We start from the raw sequence: 21926 nt of genomic DNA, 5'->3' as shown, positions 1-21926 counted from the left end.
GACCTAAACACAACTTGGAGAAAAAAAACCAAAGCCTATTATGATGTAGAGGAAATACCTGGAAGATTTTGAGAAAAGGGCAGCATTGTGATAGGCAGTGATGGGTGGGAATGGCTTCCTAGGATGAGGGAACATAAGGAACAAAGTGTAGAGATAGGAAAGCTTGAGGACAAGTTAGGGTTGGCTGGAAGAAGGAAACATATGAACACAGGAGATGAGCCTGGGAAGAGTGAAGTGCAAGACTGTGGGACTCAGGGCTTGATTACGTGTATTAGGGAGACATTGAAGGAGATGACTTGGAACTGGACTTCAGAGAATTAAAGTAATCCAATTATATATCTTGGATAAAGAGGGGAGAGGCTAAAGAGGGAGTCACCAGTTGCAAGTGGGAAACAAAGTAGGAGGTTAGCAGGGGTTAGGAAGAGAGACAAAATATGCCAACATCTGACTTGCTCCTATTGATAGCATGGCCCCTTGGTATACTGGGGACCCCGTTTACAGCATCATTCTGTATATAAGGCATCCCTGGGAATTAGATAATGGGTAACCCTGCTCTTTTAGTCTCATGATCAAATCTTTGCCTTGAACATAAGGTAGAATTTTCAAGATGTGGTTTAGTATGCACCAGTTACCAATCTAGAGCAAGGAATGAAACTACAAGTGTTGAGCTTACATTAAGTGCCGGACATGGTAGCAATTATTTTGCATGAATTGTATGCGTGGATACTGCCTGCATCCTTAAAATGTAAATACTAAACCCATTCAAAGGCAAAAATTGAATGTGAGATGTCTTACTAAAATAATCCATATTAAATTAGTCCCATAATTAATAAACTAGAATTTTATGTCTTTTTGACTTCAAATCCATTACTTACTTCTATGAAGTATGTAAAGTTGGTATTGCTTATCACCAAGTGTATATAATACATTATCTGTTCATCTTGGAAGGCAGAGTTAGCTCTAGGGGTTTGGGAAAGCAAATTATGCTAGAGACTGGGTGGGCACATCTGTAAGAAGTGAAGGTCTAAAGTGTGCAGCTTGGCTTGAAGAAAGCAAACCCGGGAAGCTGGTATGGAGAGCTGCAGGGAAGCACTTACGAAATAATAGTATAGGAAGGGATCTTAGAGGTTTAACTCTCCATGTCTGCACCTGTTACCCATTTGACCATTTTCCATTTCACAAGGAAGTTGAGGACCAAATGAATGCTAAGTGATTACCCAAAGTCCCAGAGCTAACTGACAGCACAATTGGGATTAAAAGCCAAGTCTTCGCCCTCCGAGATAGAGTTCTTTATTCCATACCCTAGGGAGGGATGAGGCTGGAGGATGGGCTGGAGAAAGTCCTGGGAGAGCAAGAGAGCACAAGAATGCAGAAGCCAACGTGGAAGGTCAAGCTGGCTTTCAGTCTGCCTTCTGCCACAAGGTGTTGTGGATCCCTAACTAGAGAGGTTAGAGGGCAGGCTTAGGACTTGGGTTGTGGGGTGTATTTTTTCTGGACCTACTTCCCTGAGGTCTCTTTTTCTCAGTATATAATGAGCCGAAAAATCTTTCTTTTCTGACTTGTGGGAAAACACTCTTGCCTACAATCCTCCTACTCCCCAAATTACTATTTCTTTGCTTGGACCCAGAAAGTATGGGTCTATCCTCTTAGAAGTTACTAAGCTACACTTTCAGTCATATAAGCAGCTCTGGAGAACCAAAGAAACCCTGCCTTAGAGACTGAGACCCAGAATAACTCAAAGTGAACTATAGAGCTCATGAGAGAGCACTGATCTTCAAGAAGAGCAGCTCCCTGGCTGTACTTTAGCACCCTGGGCCATGCCCCCAAAAGATTAACACATTAGTATTGCAGCTGATAATGGATGTTCTAGAAAGAGAAAACTATTTCCTTGTACTACATATGATGAAGAAAGAATATCAAGGAGACTGGAATGCTAGCAATGGAGTAATTGTTGTTTATGAGAGGCTTTCATTATAATATTCATTTCTTCATACATATGTACACACATATATGCATGCATATATGTGTCAACCTATCTATGTCTTAACATATATGACAGGTGTTACTTTGTAGTCTAAGATACTAAGGGTCACATGGTGACCTTCTGTGGTGATGAGATTGTGCTTAGGTAATGCTATAAGCCAGTTAAGGAATCAATTCAAAATGTAGGTATTTTGAGCCACCAGACAAAGGATTCTGCAAAGAAATACTAGAAAGAGGAGTCTGTCTTAGAAATCGAGAGGAAGCTCCAGAAAGGAACACATTACCCAGGCCAGATTTGGCAGACTGGAACACACAGGTATGGGGACTTGGTTCAAATGCAGATTCCTGGAGGCTCACTTTGGGTAGCATTGATCATCAGAAAAGCAGGTGCACCTCCATCTGTTTTTGGTAAACCTGGAGACAGTCAAACCCAAGATTTAGCACTGCCTTCACCAGTCTTAGCTCCTACTTCATTCTAAGCTATGACTCTTCTGTCCATTGTGTCAGATAGATTTAAGTTCGTGTTTGCTTATTCTATCACTTAGAACAAGCCTACCAATGATTTCCAAAAGCTAGCCCTCTGCTTTTGGCATCCCTCTCTCATATCACTTAGCTTGCTTCCAGGATTGTTCTGCAAATAAGCACAACCACAGGCTCCTGTGAACTAACCAGCACATTCCCAAGGAAGAATCCTTAGTAACTTTCAGACTCTGAATGTTCCACTAAGCCAAAAAATACTAATTTTAGAGCTCTTTAAATCCAAACGACCTCTCTAACATTGATTTTTAACAAAGATTCTGTAGCCGCTTGCAATGGTGAGGCTGTGTGGCAGGAGAGTGAGGCCTGGGTCATCTGCCGTATGGCAAGGGGAAAGCTGTAGATTTTTTTTTTCTAACAACTTGTGACCTGAGAATTTTTGAAACAGCAATTCATGTAAAAGCTATCTTTTTCCTTCTTTCTGCTGATGCTCTAAGATTAAAGCACAGGCAAACACAGGAAGGCAGCTTTCATTTATCTGTGTCAGAGAAGTCAAGGACTGGGGAGGATTCTAAACTGTCAGGAAGTCAGGTATCCATTGAGGGCCTGGTGAGTGAGTGAGTGTGTGGGTGTGTGTGTGTGTGTTTGTGTGAGAGGACATATACTTTTCTAAAACAACATGACATAGTAGAGGTTCAACCCCTTCACTGAATCTCTGTTGTCCACTTTACTTAGGTAGAAGGATTGAGCAGATTGAGTTTAACTTCTGAAAAGAGCTAGCCTGGTACATCGCTAGTATATATTGCTGGCACTTGTGAAACCTGAGAAAATGCACGGCCGGGCTGCAGAGAGAGTAAGATGACTGTCGAGGTGGTAGGGAGATTTACTCACTCAGGTGGTAGCATGAGAGTTTGGGTGATTCAGTTAGCAATTGAAGGGATCTAGGAAGATTTGTTTGGGATTGGAAATGAACCATAGGGTCCTGCACTGTGGTGCAGCAGGTTAAAGCCTTGAGCTGCAGTGTTGGCATCCCATATGGGTGCTGGGGTTCTAGTCCCGGTTGCTCCTCTTCTGATCTAACTCTCTGCTATGGATTGGAAAAGCAGTAGAAGATGGCCCAAGTCCTTGGGCCCTGCACCCACGTGGAAGACCCGGAAAAATCTCCTGGCTTCAGGTCGGCTCAGCTCCAGCCATTGCGGCCATCTGGGGAGTGAACCAGTGGATGGAAGACTGCTCTCTCTGTCTCTACCGCTCTTTGTGACTCTGTCTTTCAAATAAATAAAATAAATCTTTAAAAAAGAAATGAAATTAACACACAATTATTCTTAGGTGTTTAAATTTTAACCGAAAAGTGATCCCTGTTAGGAATTTGGGAAACATTATGCTGAGTGAAATAAGCCAATCCCAAAGGGACAAATACCACATGTTCTACCTGATAGGTGATGACTAACTGAGCACCAAAAAGGAAACCTGTTAAAGTGAGATGAACACTGTGAGAAACGGTGACTTGATCAGCCCTCACCCTGAGTGTTGATGAACAACTTAATATGTTATCCCTCTTAGTATCTTTTTCTGTTTGTTCTACTTAATACTTTTGGTTGAATACTATAATCAATACACAATTATTCTTAAGTGCTGAAACTTAACTGAAAAGTGATCGCTGTTAAATATAAGAGTGAGAATAAGAGAGGGAAGAGATGTGCAATTCGGGACATGCTCAAGCTGACTCACCTCAAACGGTAGAGTTAGAAACATACCAGGGGATTCCAATTCAATCCCATCAAGGTGGCATGTACCAATGCCATCTCACTAGTCCAAGTGATCAATTTCTGTTCACAATTGATCATAATGATAGGACTAAGAACCAAAGGGATCACATAAACAAGAATAGTGTCTGCAAATACTAGCTGATAGAATCAAAAAAGGGAGAGAATGATCCAACATGGGAAGTGAGATACACAGCAGACCCATAGAATGGCAGATGTCCTAAACAGCACTCTGGCCTCAGAATCAGCCCTTAAGGCATTTGGATCTGGCTGAAAAGCCCATGAGAGTATTTCAGGCATGGAAAGCCAAGACACTCTGGGGGAAAAAAAAAAACTAAATGAAAGATCTCCACGAGTGAGATCCCAGTGGAAAGAAAGGGTCATCAAAGAAGGAGGTACTTTTCTCTGAAGGGAGGAAAGAACTTCCACATTGACCATGGCCTTGTCTAAATATGATCAGAGTCGGTGAACTCAAAAGGCTTCCATAGCCTTGGCAGCTCATGACAAGAGCCTAGGGTGATTACTGATGCCATAAACAAGTGTGTCAATTTGTTAAGTCAACAACAGGAGTCACTGTGCACTTAATCCTCATGTAGGATCTCTGTCCTTAGTGTGCTGTACATTGAGATTTAATGCTATAACTAGTACTCAAACAGTATTTTTCACTTTATGTTTCTGTGTGGGAGCAAACTGTTGAAATCTTTACTTAATGTATGCTAAACTGATCTTCTGTATATAAAGAGAATTGAAAATGAATCTTGATGTGAATGGAAGGGGAGAGGGAGTGGGAAAGGGGAGGGTTGTGGGTGGGAGGGACGTTATCGGGGGGGAAGCCATTGTAATCCATAAGCTGTACTTTGGAAATTTATATTCATTAAATAAAAGTTAAAAAAAATGAAATGAACCATAGTTTGACCTGTTAGTAAATGAGAAAGTAAGCAGGTTCTGATTGAAGAAGTAAAATGTACCAGATCTGGATGTCTTGGGCCATATACTGGGATGCAAGGAGGGAGGCCTTCTAACCAGATACCCTGTTCCGCTGTTTGTAACCAGAGCTCCTGAGGTGGATCCCAATTCATTTAGCTGAAAACTCATCCAAGGAGTAATAGCTTTACTCTGGAGAGAACTTTTTATTTTAAACTGGAGAAGAGAGAGAACCGTGTTCTGCACTTGTACTTTTTTTAGCCAAAGAGCCCCAGGCACAAATGTATTATTGAGCATGTTGGTTTATTTGTTGTTAGAGAAAGAAAGATCACATGCCCTGGAGAACCATGAGCCATCCCAGATGGAAGATGCTAGAAAGGACTTGTAGGATTGGGGCTTACAATGGGTGATTTTGGAGAAGGCTAAGGAAGCAAGTGTTCTTTCTAGATGCTATCAGAGAGAAGGATAATTTTGTAATTGAGTTTTTCAATAAATCTCATGTATAGGACCAGAGTGGGATTAAAGTACAACTGGTGAAGAAGTCACAGTTACTTAGTTACTTATTTTAGACTAGAAAGGAGATATTTGGCTATCTGTGATGGGTACAGTGATCTTGTTTTTGTGCTTAGACAAATGTATGAAGACTTACTTTTGTAGAAATCTCACTTCAGGATGTCATGGTGACACTGTCTGAGACTGTGAATCTAGGAAATGGTCATGTGCAACTGAGACTGACCTGGTCTAGTGTGTCAGTCAACTCCTAGTCCTCAGAGGCCATAGTCGCTTCTTTCTGCCCACCTTCTCCTTTATCTCATCCTCCTCTTTTCACCCTTTTGAGTATCATGTAAAGAAAAAATAGCACTTAATCCCATTTTGTTTTAGAACTTCTGGTGTTAATTAGGCTTTTCATGTGCCTTTTCTTTGTTGTGGAGTGTCTCCTTGGATCTGTTGAGGGTACATAGATACAAAAGTCCAATCTATGTTGATAATGAGACAAATTCAAGAGTTGGTGACACCCAATCCAGGGATTGTTTTTGAAAAACACAAACTCTTCAGATTGAGCCACAGTGACATTTAACCTGACTTTGATTTTCTGTGATTTTGTTTCTGCCAATAACAACTGGACAACCATGGGGATTGATTGAATGATTATAAAGAATCTTGGGGCCAATATTGTGGTGCATTGGGATAAACTGTGCCTGAGATGCTGGCATCCCATAGGGGCACCATTTGAGTCCCAGATGCTCTTGTTCTCATCAAGCACCTAGGAAAGCTGTACAAGATAGCCCAAATACGTGGTCCCCTGCTGCCCATGTGGGAGAACAGGAAGGAGTTTTAGATCCCGGCTTTGGCCTGACCCAGTCCTGGCTGTTGGAGCCATGTGGGGAGTGAGCCAAAAGATGGAGGCTGTCTCTGACTCTCTCCCTCTCTGTCACTCTGTTTTTCAAATAAATACATAAGTCTTAAAAAACAAAAATGAATCTCGGGTAAGGGAGACTGAAATTGAGAAAGAAATGAGAATACAGCTCTCCGTAAGGGGAATTGCAAATCCAAATACCTTCTCATGTTTCAGAACTCATTCAGGGCACAAAGAAGATGAGGGATGGCAGGATATCACGTTTTCCATCAGATTGATTGATTGGCCGTTTAGGAAGGGAGAAGCAGCTTTTCCTTGGGTTTATGTGAATAGGTCCTTTGAAGGCTTGTGGTCCACATGTTTCTGTTGAGTCCACTTGGTAGATACAAGTTTGGGTGGTTTATCTGTTAAAGAGAGAGACTCTGACAAATACATATTTTGCTAAATGAGTCAGTACAAACCAAATCTCTGTCAAAAGGTAAATGGGCAAGAAATTAATTGCACCTCACCTAACCAAATTGTTAAAAAAAAAATTTCCAACAACTTACTGACACCTAAGTAATGACACTTCAGCTTTTAAATTACTACATTCGGTTAATAGAATATGTCTTCAATAATAATTTCAATATAGCAAAAACAATAAAGAGTTGGAAATATAAAAATTTCTCAGAATATCTGGGCTTGGAGGATTATGGAAGAAAATAGCCCTAGCTATAGACACTAATCTTAGGCTTTGTTGACTTGAACACAAATCTGGCTCTTGCTGTGTCTGAGATTATAACCTATTGCTAATTAACTTGTTTTAAAGCACTAAAAATAATTAGCCAAGAACAGCTAGGGACTTGTTTTTCGTCATTGATTTTTTTTTCAGAAATTGCAAGTATAGCTTGATTGATTTTATTTTAAAATATTTCTTCCTCCCACCACCTCATCACTTCACTTGGTTCCCTGTGGCTTTGATCATCAAAACAGAAAAAAAATATTGTATATGGAAGATGCAGTATAGGGTGGTGAGATTAATGTATGACTTTATTACAAGTGAATGCTAAAAGCACAAACTGTTCTTTGTAAATGTATGTGAGAGTTGGCCATATAAAACAGGGAAAATTTACTGTATATCTGCTACCTCTCTGAATTCTAAACAGAAAATCTGTGACCTATATTGTTTAATTCAGTTTCAAAAAGGAACCAGTCAAGAAAATAAAAATAATGTTTATCAAAAGCTACTCAAGAATGTACATCTTTCCATTTCTGTGGTTCATTTTTAAGTATTTAATTCAAGTTGTTTGTTTTCTCAAATACTTACAACCGGTGTCCTGTAATGAATACATTGTAGCAAAACTTGGTCAAGTGCAGTTTGGCCTAAATTGAATCTGTTAATACAGACCATATTTGGACTCAAAGGAGACATGATGGATTAGCCTAGAAACTTGGCTTTATTCTAGTTTTCCTCTTATTCTTACTGGCTAGCCATTAAAGGATTATTTAATTTGACTGCATTGCCATTCAGAAAAGCAGAAGGTTGCCATCAGCATTTCTGCTTTGCCCTATATAACAGACAGGAAACCTCCCACTCTTGCGTGTAAACAGAACTCTTCACTGCTCTATGCTCATGCTTCAACAGTTTATTCAAGTGTCTATAGTCCAAACACCCTCAAACAGGATGTGGCTGAGGATTCTTCTATATCATAAACATATAAAGACTCTTTAATGAGCCAAAAGCAGTATTATGTTGAAATCTCCATGACATGGGCTATGGCAGTAGAGGATGATTCAATGGTCAACCATTTTCTACTCAGTAGGTACTGAGTAGTCAACTTTATATAAAAAAAAAGTATGTGTGTGTGCGTGTGCGCACTGAAAGTGTTGAGCAGAAATGTTAGCCTAGTTTACTCTCCATCTTGTATGAGTGCATTGCTTTCTTCTAGCTCTTCAAAGAAAAAGGAATTTCACCTTACAGCCGATGATCTATTGGAAGTGGTCTTATCTAAGTTCTTGATTGTCCTAGAACATGTATTTATATTCTTTTAGCATGCCCTGGACCTCATATTTTCTTCTAGTGTTTTTTGTGGGGGATTGGTTTGGTAGTGTACTTGTGAAAGTTTTGTTTTGATTTTTTCCAACATTGTGTGGTTTGTCTCTGTTATATTTGTAGACTTTTGCCCTTTTACAACTCATTAACAATTTACTTCATATAGTACAACCTACTTAGTGACTGGGATGCCATTTATGCTATGACTTTAAAGAAGCCTAATTTCTCTTTTATGAAGCAGGCCAAAGTAGTTTTTCTGGGGTCCAACATTCTTATTATGCAGTAACGGGGACAAAAATCTGTTGGTTGAGTCAACCCGTCATTAAAACATATTAAGAATGTGCTGTAAAGCATTTGGATCTGGCTAAAAAGCCCATGAGAGTATTTCAGGCATGGAAAGCCAAGACACTGTGGCAAAAAATGACCTAAATGAAAGATCTCTGTGAGTGAGATCCCAGTGGAAAGGAGAGGCCATCAAAGAAGGAGGTACCTTTCTCTGAAGGGAGGAGAGAACTTCCACTTTGATTATGGCCTTGTCTAAATAAGGTCAGAGTTAGTGAACTCAAGAGGCTTCCACAGCCTTGGCAGCCCATGACAAGAGCCTCGTGTGATTACTGACATCATAAATAAGAGTGTTAATTGTTAAATCAACAACAGGAGTCACTGTGCACTTGCTCCCTATGTAGGACCTCTGTCCTTTATGTGTTGTACTATGAGAATTAACAGTAAAACCACTACTCAAACAGTTCTTTGTACTTTGTGTGTCTATGTGGGTGCAAACAGTTAAAATCTTTACTTAGTACAGGGTTGATCATCTGTATATAAAGATAATTAAAATGAATCTTTATGAAGAATGGGACCAGATGGATTCACTGCTGAATTTTATCAGACATTTAAAGAAGAACTGACTCCAATTCTTCTCAAACTATTCAGAACAATAGACAAAGAGGGAGTCCTCCCAAATTCTTTCTATGAAGCCAGCATCACCTTAATTCCTAACCCAGAAAAAGATGCAGCATTGAAAGAGAATTACAGACCAATATCCCTGATGAACATAGATGCAAAAATCCTCAATAAAATTCTCGCCAATAGAATGCAACAACGCATCAGAAAGATCATCCACCCAGACCAAGTGGGATTTATCCCTCGTATGCAGGGATGGTTTAATGTGTGCAAAACAATCAATGTGATACACCACATTAACAGACTGCAGAAGAAAAACCATATGATTATCTCAATAGACGCAGAGAAAGCATTTGACAAAATACAACACCCTTTCATGATGAAAACTCTAAGCAAACTGGGTATGCAAGGAACATTCCTCACTGCAATCAAAGCAATCTATGAAAAACCCACAGCCAACATGCTATTGAATGGGGAAACGTTGGAAGCATTTCCACTGAGATTGGTACCAGACAAGGATGCTCACCATCACCACTGCTATTCAATATAGTTCTGGAAGTTCTAGCCAGAGCTATTATGCAAGAAATAGAAATTAAAGGGATACAAATTGGGAAGGAAGAACTCAAACTATCCCTCTTTGCAGATGATATGATTCTTTATTTAGGGGACCCAAAGAACTCTACTAAGAGATTATTGGAACTCATAGAAGAGTTTGGCAAAGTAGCAGGGTATAAAATCAATGCACAAAAATCAACAGCCTTTGTATACACAGGCAATGCCATGGCTGAGAAAGAACTGCTAAGATCAATCCCATTCACAATAGCTACAAAAACAATCAAATGCCTTGGAATAAACTTAACCAAGGACGTTAAGGATCTCTACTATGAGAATTACAAAACCTTAAAGAAAGAAATAGAAGAGGATACCAAGAAATGGAAAAATCTTCCATGCTCATGGATTGGAAGAATCAATATCATCAAAATGTCCATTCTCCCAAAAGCAATTTATAGATTCAATGCAATACTATATCCCTTTTAGTATTTTTGTTTGTTCTACTTAATACCATTGGTTGAGCTATGTAATTAACACACAATTATTCTTAGGTGTTAAAGTTAACGGAAAAGTGATCTCTGTTAAATATAAGAGTGGGAATAAAAGAGGGAGGGGATGTACAATTTGGGACATGCTCAAGCTGACTTGCCCCAAGTGGTAGAGTTAGAAATGTGCCAGGGGATTCCAATACAATCCCATCAAGGTTACATGTACCAATGCCACCTCACTAGTCCAAGTGAAATTTATATTTATTAAATAAGTTTTCTATAAAAAAGAATGTGCTCTGGGCTTGGAGTAGCAACAAGAAAGTAATGAAATAGTCTTACAAAATTTTGTTTCCGTTTGTCTTTGGGTTACCAGACAAACCCCTGGGAGTGAGATTTATATAAGAGACATGATTAGAAAATGGCACAAGACATAGTTTGCAACGGAGTATGAAAATAATCTGAAAATTATATGTGCTAGAAAGGAAGGAAGAGTGACAAAAGCGATTTCAGGATAATCATACAATGACCTTTCCTGCTCTTTATATTTCTTCAACACGTTGTAATTTTGTGGTCACATAACCAGGTATATGTATCTATTTTTTCTGCTCAAATGCAATCTACTCTTGCAGTTCTCCAATCACTGACCATCAAAAAATGGAGGAAAATTATGCCTGATTTCAGGAATATTTCCAGGCAATTAGGTTCAGAGTAGGCCAAAGAGCAAGAGTTCCATGGAGGTTTGACAGACATAATAGACACACAATACTTTACATACTTATCGGTGTTAGGGAGAGCTGCTTCTAAGAAAGGACAAGAAAAATTGCTATGTAAAAGGGCTTTCAGTCACAAAATTCAACAAGGTCCCTGAGAAAATTTGATAACTGCTTGATACATATTGTATTTAAAGAACTTGAAGTAGAAAAATGTGATTTTATATTTTTTATATTTGACACTCTATCATGCACTCTTTATATGATATATTCCTTGATTATCGAAAGTACACATCCAATGCAGTACATTCCTTTCCTTATTGAATTACCGTGACAACAAAGAAACCTCCATTGGGATTCCTGGGAGACAGCTGAGGAACAGCATTTTGATAAGCGCCGTTGGCCTTTATGTTGTCTTTTCTCTCTTCCTTCTCAGTTTTTCAGTGCAAAGGGACAATTTTACAGCAACTTGGCAGAAATGGTCGTGCAGAAAGTCCCAGCTGTTCTGGCCCCAGCTGTCTCTGAGATCTAATAATATAGGGCGGGAATAGCACTTCTCCCTAAAGAGCACAGGCAGTTTAAGTTGCTTTAATTTTCCTGCCAATTACATGTTAAGATGCCAAATCTATCTCCAGGCAATCTCTGTGACAAATTGGTATCCTTTGATAAAGCAGCCTAAGGGTAAACAGGATTTTCAAGTGGCAAAATAGTGTGGTAAGATTTTTACTCCTTTACTTTGAAAGAAAAATACATATACACACTTTGCCAATAGGAACATGTGGGCAAAGAGATATGGTAGAGGATACTACAGAGAATCAGAATCAGAATTCTTGGCCTAGAACCGGGTTTCTTGGCCTCAACAATATTCACATTTTGGATAACGTGATTCTTTTTTTTTCGGAGAACTCTTGTACATCATAGGATATTCATCAGCATTCCTGGCCTCTACCTACTATATTTGAGCAGTACTTTCCCCTAGTCTTGATAGCCAATCATTGCCAAATGTTCCCTATCCCAGGGAATGGTATAAAATTGCCCCTGTTTGAAAACCACTAGCCTAGAGCGTCCACTGAACAAAACATTTTGCAACAATTATTTTTCCAGAGTTTAATTTCTTTCAAGTAATCAGATGATACCAGCTGCCCAGGGATCAGGGAAACATAAAAGAGTTAATATGGTTAATATGGCCTGTTTTCTGTTCAAACAAGTTTGACAAAACTTAAACATTTTTAGTATCTTCTGACACCTCACATTAGTCATCTTGGGATTTTACTCATCTAATCAAGTAATGCTGTAGCAATTTAAAGAATAATTTTTGTGTGGGGTAAATCTTTACCTTTTCAAGGTGAATTGTTTTTTGAAACAACCTAAACTCAATCAGAGGCAAGTTAGTAAATAAGGTGGATGAGCAAAGCTGATGATAGAGTCAAAATCTGAGTGGAACAGTAATGAGATCAATTTTTCCTGTGTGCTCATGAATAGACCCTGAAGTCAATTTCAATAGAGGAATCATAAAAAGATTCTGAGTCATCCTGTCAGTGATGGGATAAGTGAACAATCATCTCCATGGGTACCAATTCTGAATGATAGCTCACTTTCAGCTTGTAGTTTTGGGGTGATATAAAAATATCCCACTACCTTAGTCATACCTCATGGAATAAGATGTCACAAGAGAAAATATTCTGGGTTCTTTAACAAATGTCTTTTTTTAGATATTTATTATTGTATGATTTAGATCAAATAATAGTTATTTACAGAAATTTACTGAATGTACACAAGTACTTGCATTTCAAAATGACTGAGACATAGTCTCTGCTCCTCGAGATTGTTACTTGTTAGTGGGAGACAGATCATGAATACCTTATTTCAACAAGTAAGGTAAATGCTAAGTGAAGCAGAATCAGGAGCTTACCTGATTTCTCAACCCAAGATTGCCACATACTAACTGTATAAACTGGAAGAAGCCATGCAATCTCACTTGCCTTTGGTTTCCAAATCTGTAAAGTCAAGGAATCAACAAATATTTGTCCTCTCTTTTAGCGTCAATACTCTGATTCTCTGGTAACATTGAAAGTTTCCGTATACATATGTATTTCAATGCTACACATATGAAAAGATGATCATATGATATCTAAACACTAACCATTAGTTTGATTTGAATCATTACCAAAACAGGAAGAGGTGCCCAACTAGACATTCATAAACGCCAACTGTTGAGGGATCTGGCCCGTTATTGGTGGTTCATTATCAAGAATGCTCCTAAGTCAAACAAATTATCCTTATTTTCTTATTCCTGGACTAAGCAGAGTTATAAAAAGCTATATATCACCTTGGCTGATCAGGAGCTCCTGTGTCCTAGGAAACTAGCAAGCAGTAGAAAGTGAAGTAAAACATCTATATTTAAAACTTAAGTACTTTATAAGTATTATGTTATAAAAATATGACTGACATCGATAAGCCATGTTAATGTCTGTATGACTTCTAGGGTGTTGGTTTCTAACTTTAACATTTTTCATTGTAAGATGAAGAGATTGAAATTGGAGTTGGAAATAATATTTTGAATGACTATAATAGATGTTTTTATGATCTCATTTTCATCCCCCTAACAACTGGGTGGTGCAGATATTTTCATCTTCATTTTACATATGGAAAAATTAGGCCTAGAAAAATAAGCCAGCACTTCCAACCTCACTAACATCTACAGCGCAGCTGGGATTCAAACAAACATTTGTCTGATTTCAGAGTCTGTGCTTCATTTCTTTACCCCATACATCACTCCAATCTTTGACTTGTCTTTGAAGATCTGAGATTATATGATGTTTTTCACTAGTGTCCCAAAGCCATGATATTAAAAATGACATATTTGCTAACAATTGCAAAATGAGAGAGAAAATGGTTATATCCACTCCCAAATGCAAGGATTTTTAAACGAAAAACAACTTAAAAGTCCTGACAGATGAGCAGATTCCACAACATGTGAAAATGCTTCCAAGGAGTGTCAATGATTCTTATCCAGAATATTTCTAACTCCAAAAGCTTCAGGAATAGAAGAAAAGACAATCTGATTTTCAGATTCTCATCTTTGGCTAGTATATTTTATAAAATATTAGCATAAAAATAAGTGTAAAAATCTGTTTGGTTTACTCACAAAGCAGTCACCTCTATCCATAGTTTTTAACTTTCATCTGCAAAAAGCCTTGATAATTCAGGAGTTTGTATATTAAAATTTTGGTAATTATTAATCTTAACTGTATTGGTGCTTTACCACGTAGATCTTAAAAACCTGATATAGAGCTACAGATTAACTGATAGTCTTTTTTTAAATTTTTTTATTTATTTAATTTTTGACAGGCAGAGTGGACAGTGAGAGAGAGAGGCAGAGAGAAAGGTCTTCCTTTTCCATTGGTTTACCCCACAATGGCTGCTGCGGTGGCGCCAGCCCTAACTGATAGTCTTGAGATGTAGCTTCTAACAGAGAGTAACAGGTAGCCTATTTAATCATTTCTTCATCTTATCCTCCATTCTGTTAGTAAATGAGATAAGTCTTCTCTTGTTCATTTCATTATGCCCTTCATTCATGTATTGAGCATGCTTTAACCCAAAGCATTCACTCTGGACACACAGAGCTAGGTTCATCCTGACTCAACCAGGGTTATGGTGAAGCACAAAGTAATAAAAGTGTTTAGTTCTATGACTGGCACATTGTGAGTGATTAGTAAATATTGACTTTCCTTGCTTTTACTAACAGCACACTAACAGCACATTTTTGTTAGAACACTAAATGGTACACTGTTAAATTAAAACAGTAAGTAATAACCTTTAAGAACTTAATTTCCTAGAAAATTATTTCATTTTTAGAAATAATTAAGTTTCCTTAATCCAGTTTATGATGATGATTGAATGTTTTTAACAGATGTGGGCATATGTAGCAATTCCATGTACTAATTGTCAGATGTTGCATGGCCTTTAAATCAGACATCTTGTTATTTTTGTTGTTTTTAAAGATTTGTTTATTTGAAAGGAAGAATTACGTGTTGGGGAGGGTAGGAGAGCCAGATAATCTTCCATCTACTGGTTCATTCCCCAAATGGCCCTAATGGGGGAGTCAGGAGCTTCATATGGATATCCCATGTGGATTCAGGGGCCCAGGTACTTTGAGCTATCTTCTGATGCTTTCCCAAGTGCATTAGTAGGGAGCTAGACAGGAAATGGAGCAGCTAGGACTCAAACCAGAACCCATATGGGATGCCAGGTGGCAGCTTAACCTCCTGTGCTATAGTATCAGCCCTGAGTTTTGTTTTCCCTATCAATATTACAGATTGCTATTGTGTTGATCGTTATTTTTATTTTGTTAGAATTATTTTTAGAACTAAAATCTGTTACAGTGGTTCTGTACTTCAGAATTACCAGTGAGAGCTTACAACCTACACATGCTCAGTCTGCCTCTCTGGAGATTCTGCAGTGGGCCTCCGTCCCAATGTCATTTTGGCACTGAGTCAGGTTTAACAACTGACTGACCATGTTATAAGCTCCTTGAAGACAAGGAGCACCACTGCTTTGGTTTTGTGTCCTATAAAAAAATAACTATTATTCTGAGTAGTTTGGAAGATCAGTTATCATGGAAGTGAACAAGAGAAATTGAGATATATTCCACACAGAACCCAAGTCTTGGATGTTTTAAGAAATGGAAAATAATATCCAATAAATTCATTATTGGCCAGTGCTAGCTTATATAAACACCATAACAAGTTTTTAATTGATAACATTTTCTTCTAAAATTCAATCTCTGATATTTTTCCGATGGTTACATTCTTTTATTCCAACGAGAAAAGACTAACCACAGTTAACAGACAGCTTAAATACCTGCCCTACAGGAAGCTGCTGACAGCTTAGGCTACATGGATAATGTTGACAAGGTACTGTTCTGGGAAAGACATATTGTGTCATTAATCAGATTTCCATTATTTAAATACTTCAACCAACTCAGCAGATTCTGTTGTAAGTGAGCATATGTCTATCTCAAAGTTAGGTCAAGTGTATCTGTGTACACGTAGTTGTTACAGTAAAAGTGAAGATGGTTCATTAGGTTGCTTCTGGGATCTGTGTCTCCATTCACCAATGGTGAATTCACCAATAGTAACATTCACCATTGTAGTGACTTCTTTGAGGACATCAATGTGCTCAAGTTTTCTATTTGTTTGGGAGAAGTGATTGAGTAGCAAAGATAAATGGCCTGGTTGTGCAAACAGCCATTTTATTTAAGTTAAAATTGAAGCCAAAGGAACCTATTCCATATCCAAATAAAACATATGTATTAGCAAGAAAATAAATAATTCTGATTGTGTGGTGAACAAAAGCTTTTGTTTTCTACTAGTGTACTCACCTGTCCCTGACTTCACTATGACCAAAACTCCCTGTGCACTCTCCATAGAATCAGAATTGTGTCATACATGAAACTTACCTTGTAAGCAGGACATTTTGAAGGGGAAGAATACATCATTTGGTGAATGAAAGCAATGTGAAGATGTTCATTTCTTTTAAATGTATGCAGTCAGTGTCAACTCGATTAAAGAAAACACCCTAGGCTGGATCCTCCAGCTCAAGCAGCAGCAGGAAAAGGTTTGGATAGAAAGGAGTGTAAATGGATGTTGAGTCCATGGCAGAATGAGTTAAAAATGGTGAGGTTTCGAGCTGAAGCTTCAGTGTGGAGGATAGAGTAGATACTGATTATAATGTTATTTCAGATGAATGCCTTAGTTACTTGAAAAGATAATCATGCAAGCTGAATCTGTTCTAGAGAGCATCATCTACATTCTTGATGGAAAAGTGTTGTTTCAGGTGCCATGTGGTTCTTTGTAGCTCTGAGAAATTTAAAGTGTCCCCTTCATAAACAAATAATTTGCATAACATAATCCAGAATGTGGCTCAAGAGCTGTGATACATAGGACTCCATGGTGTTCACTGATAGGTCTGAGGGTCGGCCTGTTTCTGCACTCTTGGTGGACTGAATCCTGGTGTGAGTCCAGTGTTAAGGAAAAGAATGGAAGGTGGCACAGCGAGGCTCTTGGAGTACACAGTGGAGGTATCAGAAGTGTTTTATTTTAGTCATAAGGAACAGAATGTATCTGGAGGTAATAGAACACAGTGCATTCAGAAAACTGTAAGTAGCTTCATAGACTGAAACACAGCATTTAGGATTAGAGCAAGAGATTGGTCTAGAGAAAGAAAAGGTGTATATTAAATCCTTTTATTTCTTGCTAAGAAATTTGAGGATTTTTCTGAGAAGAGTGGGAGCTAATTGAGGGATTTTACATAGAAAAGATATATGATCAGGTTTGGATTTGGACAAACCATTCTCTATATTGTGGAGGGAATGGCTTCCAGTGAGACATTACTACAGGGAGGGACTTCAAAGAGCTGTTACCAGATCAAATTCTCAATGCACTTCATCTTTCTTTACTGCCCAGACTTTAGGTACATCATAGTCGGTGTGTATTTGTCTCTGGATGAGGCTGTGGTTGTAAGTTAGGTACCATATGACAATGGAATGAACTAAGGTGTGGCAGTAGGGATTAGAAGAAATGGAAAGAAATTCCAAGCTTATGAGTGAGGTAAAATGTATAGGAGTTAGGCAATTGACTTATTTCAGGAGGGGAAGTAAAGAAGAGTAGTCAAAAAAAAAAAAAAAAGCAGGTTTCTGAATTGGGGCTCTGAGGTCAGAAACACTGGACAAATGACAGGTTGAAGGTGGGGCAAATGATAGGTTGCTTTAATTATGTGGCCCTTGAAAGGTTTGTAGGGCACTCAGGTCCTGATGATCACAAAGCATCCTTGTTTCCTAGGGTCTGGGAAAAATTCTGGGCTACAAAACTAATTTAGGAGGTTGTCGTATAGGCGGGAATTAAAGCTACATGAATAATGAGATGATTAGGAGAAGAAATGAGAATCCACAAGAAGTAGACAGAATGACAGTCACCAACAGTGGGGGCTTGGGCAGGAGAAAATGGATTGCAGAAAATCTGGGGAAGGAACAAACACTGAGTAATGAAAAATACAAAAGGCTGGAAGGAATATGGTTTCTCAGAAGTCAAAGGAGGGTATTTCAAGAAAAAGCATATATTCCAGACACTGACGGTATAAAGAAAAAAGAAACAGGGCCTTTCCCTGAAGAAGTTCCAATTGTGCTGAGGGAGGAGATAGTTAAGTAGATGACTGAAATCCACAAATATTCACAGTAGAGAAACAGAAATGCTAGAGCCCAGAGGGGAAATTGTCTCTACCAATCCTTCCCTCTACTCCTAAGTCTCCAGTTAGAAAACTCAGAAGTAAAAGAATCCTGAACATTTGCTTACCCAGTGAGTCATTTCATAATACAGCATAACTCTGTATTTTACCTTATGATGTATCTAGTATCTGTCTCCCTTCAATAAAATTGAAGCTCCACAAGGGTGTAGGGTTTTGTCTCTTCTTCTCACTTTAATACTTAGAGCAATGTCTAGCATGCAGTTGATACTCAATGAATATTTGATAATTAAAAAGCCAATCATATTTCTGGACCAGGTGTGTACTGACCTCAGCTCTGTCCTAGAAAAGCCTCCTGGCAGAAAACTCCCAGTATGAATTCATTTTTCTGAGTTTATGTATTTTTCCTCTTAAAAGCTGGGTGCTCAAAATATTATTTTTGATGGAATGTTCCATTGTGCAGTATGTTAATTAAAAGTTCACTCTGTCATGAGAATTATTCAGCACCTCCAGTTCTTAACCATGATAAGCCTGTCTTCAAATATCATGAAAGAGTTTACATATTTTTCTTACTATTTAAAATTGTCCCTAAGAGAATTCTTTACATTCTGGGAAGTCCATCATATTAAGGCCCTTTCTTCAAATTAATTCCAATAATTTTGAATGCTCTTAGAAAAATGATCTAAAATTTTTAAAAATTCATTTTTCCAAAGAAAACTTGCTTAAAAACCATTTGTTTCATTTTAAGTTCTCTAAACAAAGCATTTTTCAGCTGTCAAAAAAGGTTCAAATATATGTTTGTTTTTTACTTGAATAACTCAAAGACAGCTGAGTCTTAAAATCTTCAGGCTTTAGCAGAATTCAGAACAGAAAAAGTCATATGTGTGATGGGTTGCTACCTTTATTCCAACCAAGTACATTAAGAAAAACAAGCAGAGATTTAAGAAGATGCTAATTGTCATTCATTCATTTGTCTAGCACTTGCTTTTGCTAGAATTTTCTATGTCACCAATTGAGTTTTTTTTTAGAAATTTGTCTTATTTTTAACAGACAAATATAGTATGAAGTCTTGTGATGTTTGGGTACATGTATGTATCATGTAATATTTAATTAGGGTAAGTGTATCTTATCTCCTCAAATATTTACCATTTCTTTATGGTAAAAATATTGAAAATCCTATATTCTAGAGATTTTCTTAGGGAAATACATAGTATATTAACATTATTTGTAGAACCCCTACTGTGCTATTTCTGCTATGTATTTCTGCTGCCAAAGTAGTTGCTGATGCCATTAGAACAAGCCCTGAACTAAAGGAAATGAATAAAATTAGTCAGGATGCAAAAGATGATATGACCATTACCAATGATGATGCCATCATCTTGCAACAAGTGCAACCATGATATCCAGCTAAGAAAATACTAATGGCCATATCCAAAGGAGAGGTCGTCATTGCTGGCTGTCTCTTAGATTCCTGTATCAAGTGTCTTCTGAAAGGGATTCATCCAACCATCTTTAAGTCATTCTAGAAGGCTTTGGAAAAGGGAGTTGAAATCTTGACTGACATGTTTCACCTTATGGAACTGAGTGACAAAGAAAGTTTGTTAAATAGCTTAACCAGTTGACTGAACTCAAAAGGGGTCTCTCAATATTCAAGTCTTCTTTTTCCATGAGCGTAAATGTGACACTCAAAGCATGTGGAAGTGATTGACTTAGCCACAGCTACTAATGTAAATCTTTAAAATATGGAAATGGTTAAGAAGCTTGATGGGACAATTGATGACTGAGTGGGTGGAAAGATTGGTTCTTTTTTTATTTTTATTTTTTATTTTTTATTTTTTGGACAGGCAGAGTGGACAGTGAGAGAGAGAGAGGAAGGTCTTCCTTTTCCGTTGGTTCACCTCCACAATGGCCACTGTGGTTGGCACACCATGCTGATCCGAAGCCCGGAGCCAGGTGCTTCTCCTGGTCTCCCATGCGGGTGCAGGGCCCAAGGACCTGGGCCATCCTCCACTGCACTCCTGGGGCACAGCAGAGAGCTGAACTGGAAGAGGAGCAACAGGAACAGAATCTGGCACCCCAACCAGGACTAGAACCCGGGGTGCCGGCACCACAGGCAGAGGATTAGCCTATTGAGCCATGGCGCCAGCCTGAAAGATTGGTTCTTATCCCCAAAGAGGCAAAATAATTGAAAAGGCTAAGATTGGACTTCCTGAGTGTAATTTATTGGCTCCCAAAATATGTGAGTAATCAAACAGTTTGTGACAACACTCAGACTGCTGCAAGAAGAGAAAGCTTATGTTTTAAACTTAGTGAAGCAAATTAAAACAGGCATATTGTGTTTAGGCATACCAGGTTATTATGCTGCCCACTGTGTGGCAGCCCGTAGGGGCACCAGTTTGATCTCAGCTGCTCCACTTCCAATCTAGCTCCCTGCTAATGAACTTGGAGAAAGCAGTGGAATATGACCCAAGTTCTTGGGCCCCTGTACCCATCCATCCATCCATGTGGGAGACCTAGAAGAAGCTTCTGCCTTCTACCTGGCTCTGGCTATTGCAATCATTTGGGCTTGCGCATGCTGTATCTGTCTGTCTCTCTCTGTCTCTGTCTCTCTGTCTCTCTCTCTGTCTCTGTCTCATTCTGCCTTTCAGGTAAATAAATGAATCTTTAAAAACAAAACAGGATATAATGTCCTTCTCTTGTAGAATTCTAATCTAAGAGGTGCTCTTAGTGATCTTTCATTACATTTTCTAAACACAATGAAGATTCTGGTAAATAAAAGGTTGAAAGATAAGACATTGCATTAATTTGTAAGACCACTAGAATTCAGCCAGTTGCTCATATTGATCAGTTCCCTGGTGACACACAAGATTCTGCTGAGCTAACCAAGCAACCTAAATGGTGCTGGCAAATTACAGGTTACACAAGCCTGAAAAAAAATGTTGCAGTGTAGCTCTAACAAGCTATGCGTATTTGCTGTTCTGGGAAGAAGAGAGCTCTTACTGCAGGAGAACTGGCTCTAGAAATAGGGCTGACCCTACCATTAACTCAATACTCAAAACATGAGTGGTATGGGATCCTACTGGATGGTGCAGATGCCACAGAAATCATTCCACCTACATTGGTTGAAAATGCTAGCCTGAATCCCATTTGTACTGTAATTGAACTGAGAAATCCCTAAGCCCCAGAAAAACTGCATGCATTATTGTCTCAATGGATGGTTTTTCCAATACTTTAGAGGAACTGATTGTCCAACATCTGTTAATTTCACTCAGTGCTCTGACCCTAGCAACTGAAACTGGAGCATCCTGAAAACTGTTGATATGGTGAGCATGCAATAATCTGGAGGATGCTGGCTGACTGGCACCACTGTGCCTCCCACTACTGTGGCTACAATGGAAAAAGACAACCCGGTGTTCTTGTTTAGAAAAGGATTTCCTTTATGCATTCCTGGGCTTCCAGTTAACATTTGCTTGAAGTTGCATTAAACTAATA

At 38.5% G+C, this 21926-nt stretch overlaps 1 protein-coding gene and 2 pseudogenes across 1 annotated transcript in view; all 3 read left to right on the top strand.

Moving 5' to 3' along the window:
• Positions 1 to 21926, top strand: part of PLCXD3 (phosphatidylinositol specific phospholipase C X domain containing 3) — a 220952-nt gene that overhangs the window by 139572 nt on the left and 59454 nt on the right. The window lies entirely within an intron of this gene.
• On the top strand, positions 1313 to 21228 carry LOC138845241 (T-complex protein 1 subunit delta pseudogene; annotated as a pseudogene).
• On the top strand, positions 20571 to 21772 carry LOC138845240 (T-complex protein 1 subunit delta pseudogene; annotated as a pseudogene).

This window comes from Oryctolagus cuniculus, chromosome 14 (genome assembly GCF_964237555.1).
Source record: "Oryctolagus cuniculus chromosome 14, mOryCun1.1, whole genome shotgun sequence".
Lineage (NCBI taxonomy): Eukaryota > Metazoa > Chordata > Mammalia > Lagomorpha > Leporidae > Oryctolagus > Oryctolagus cuniculus.
Note: the sequence above shows the minus strand (reverse complement) of the source record. Positions and strands in the feature narration are given on the sequence as shown.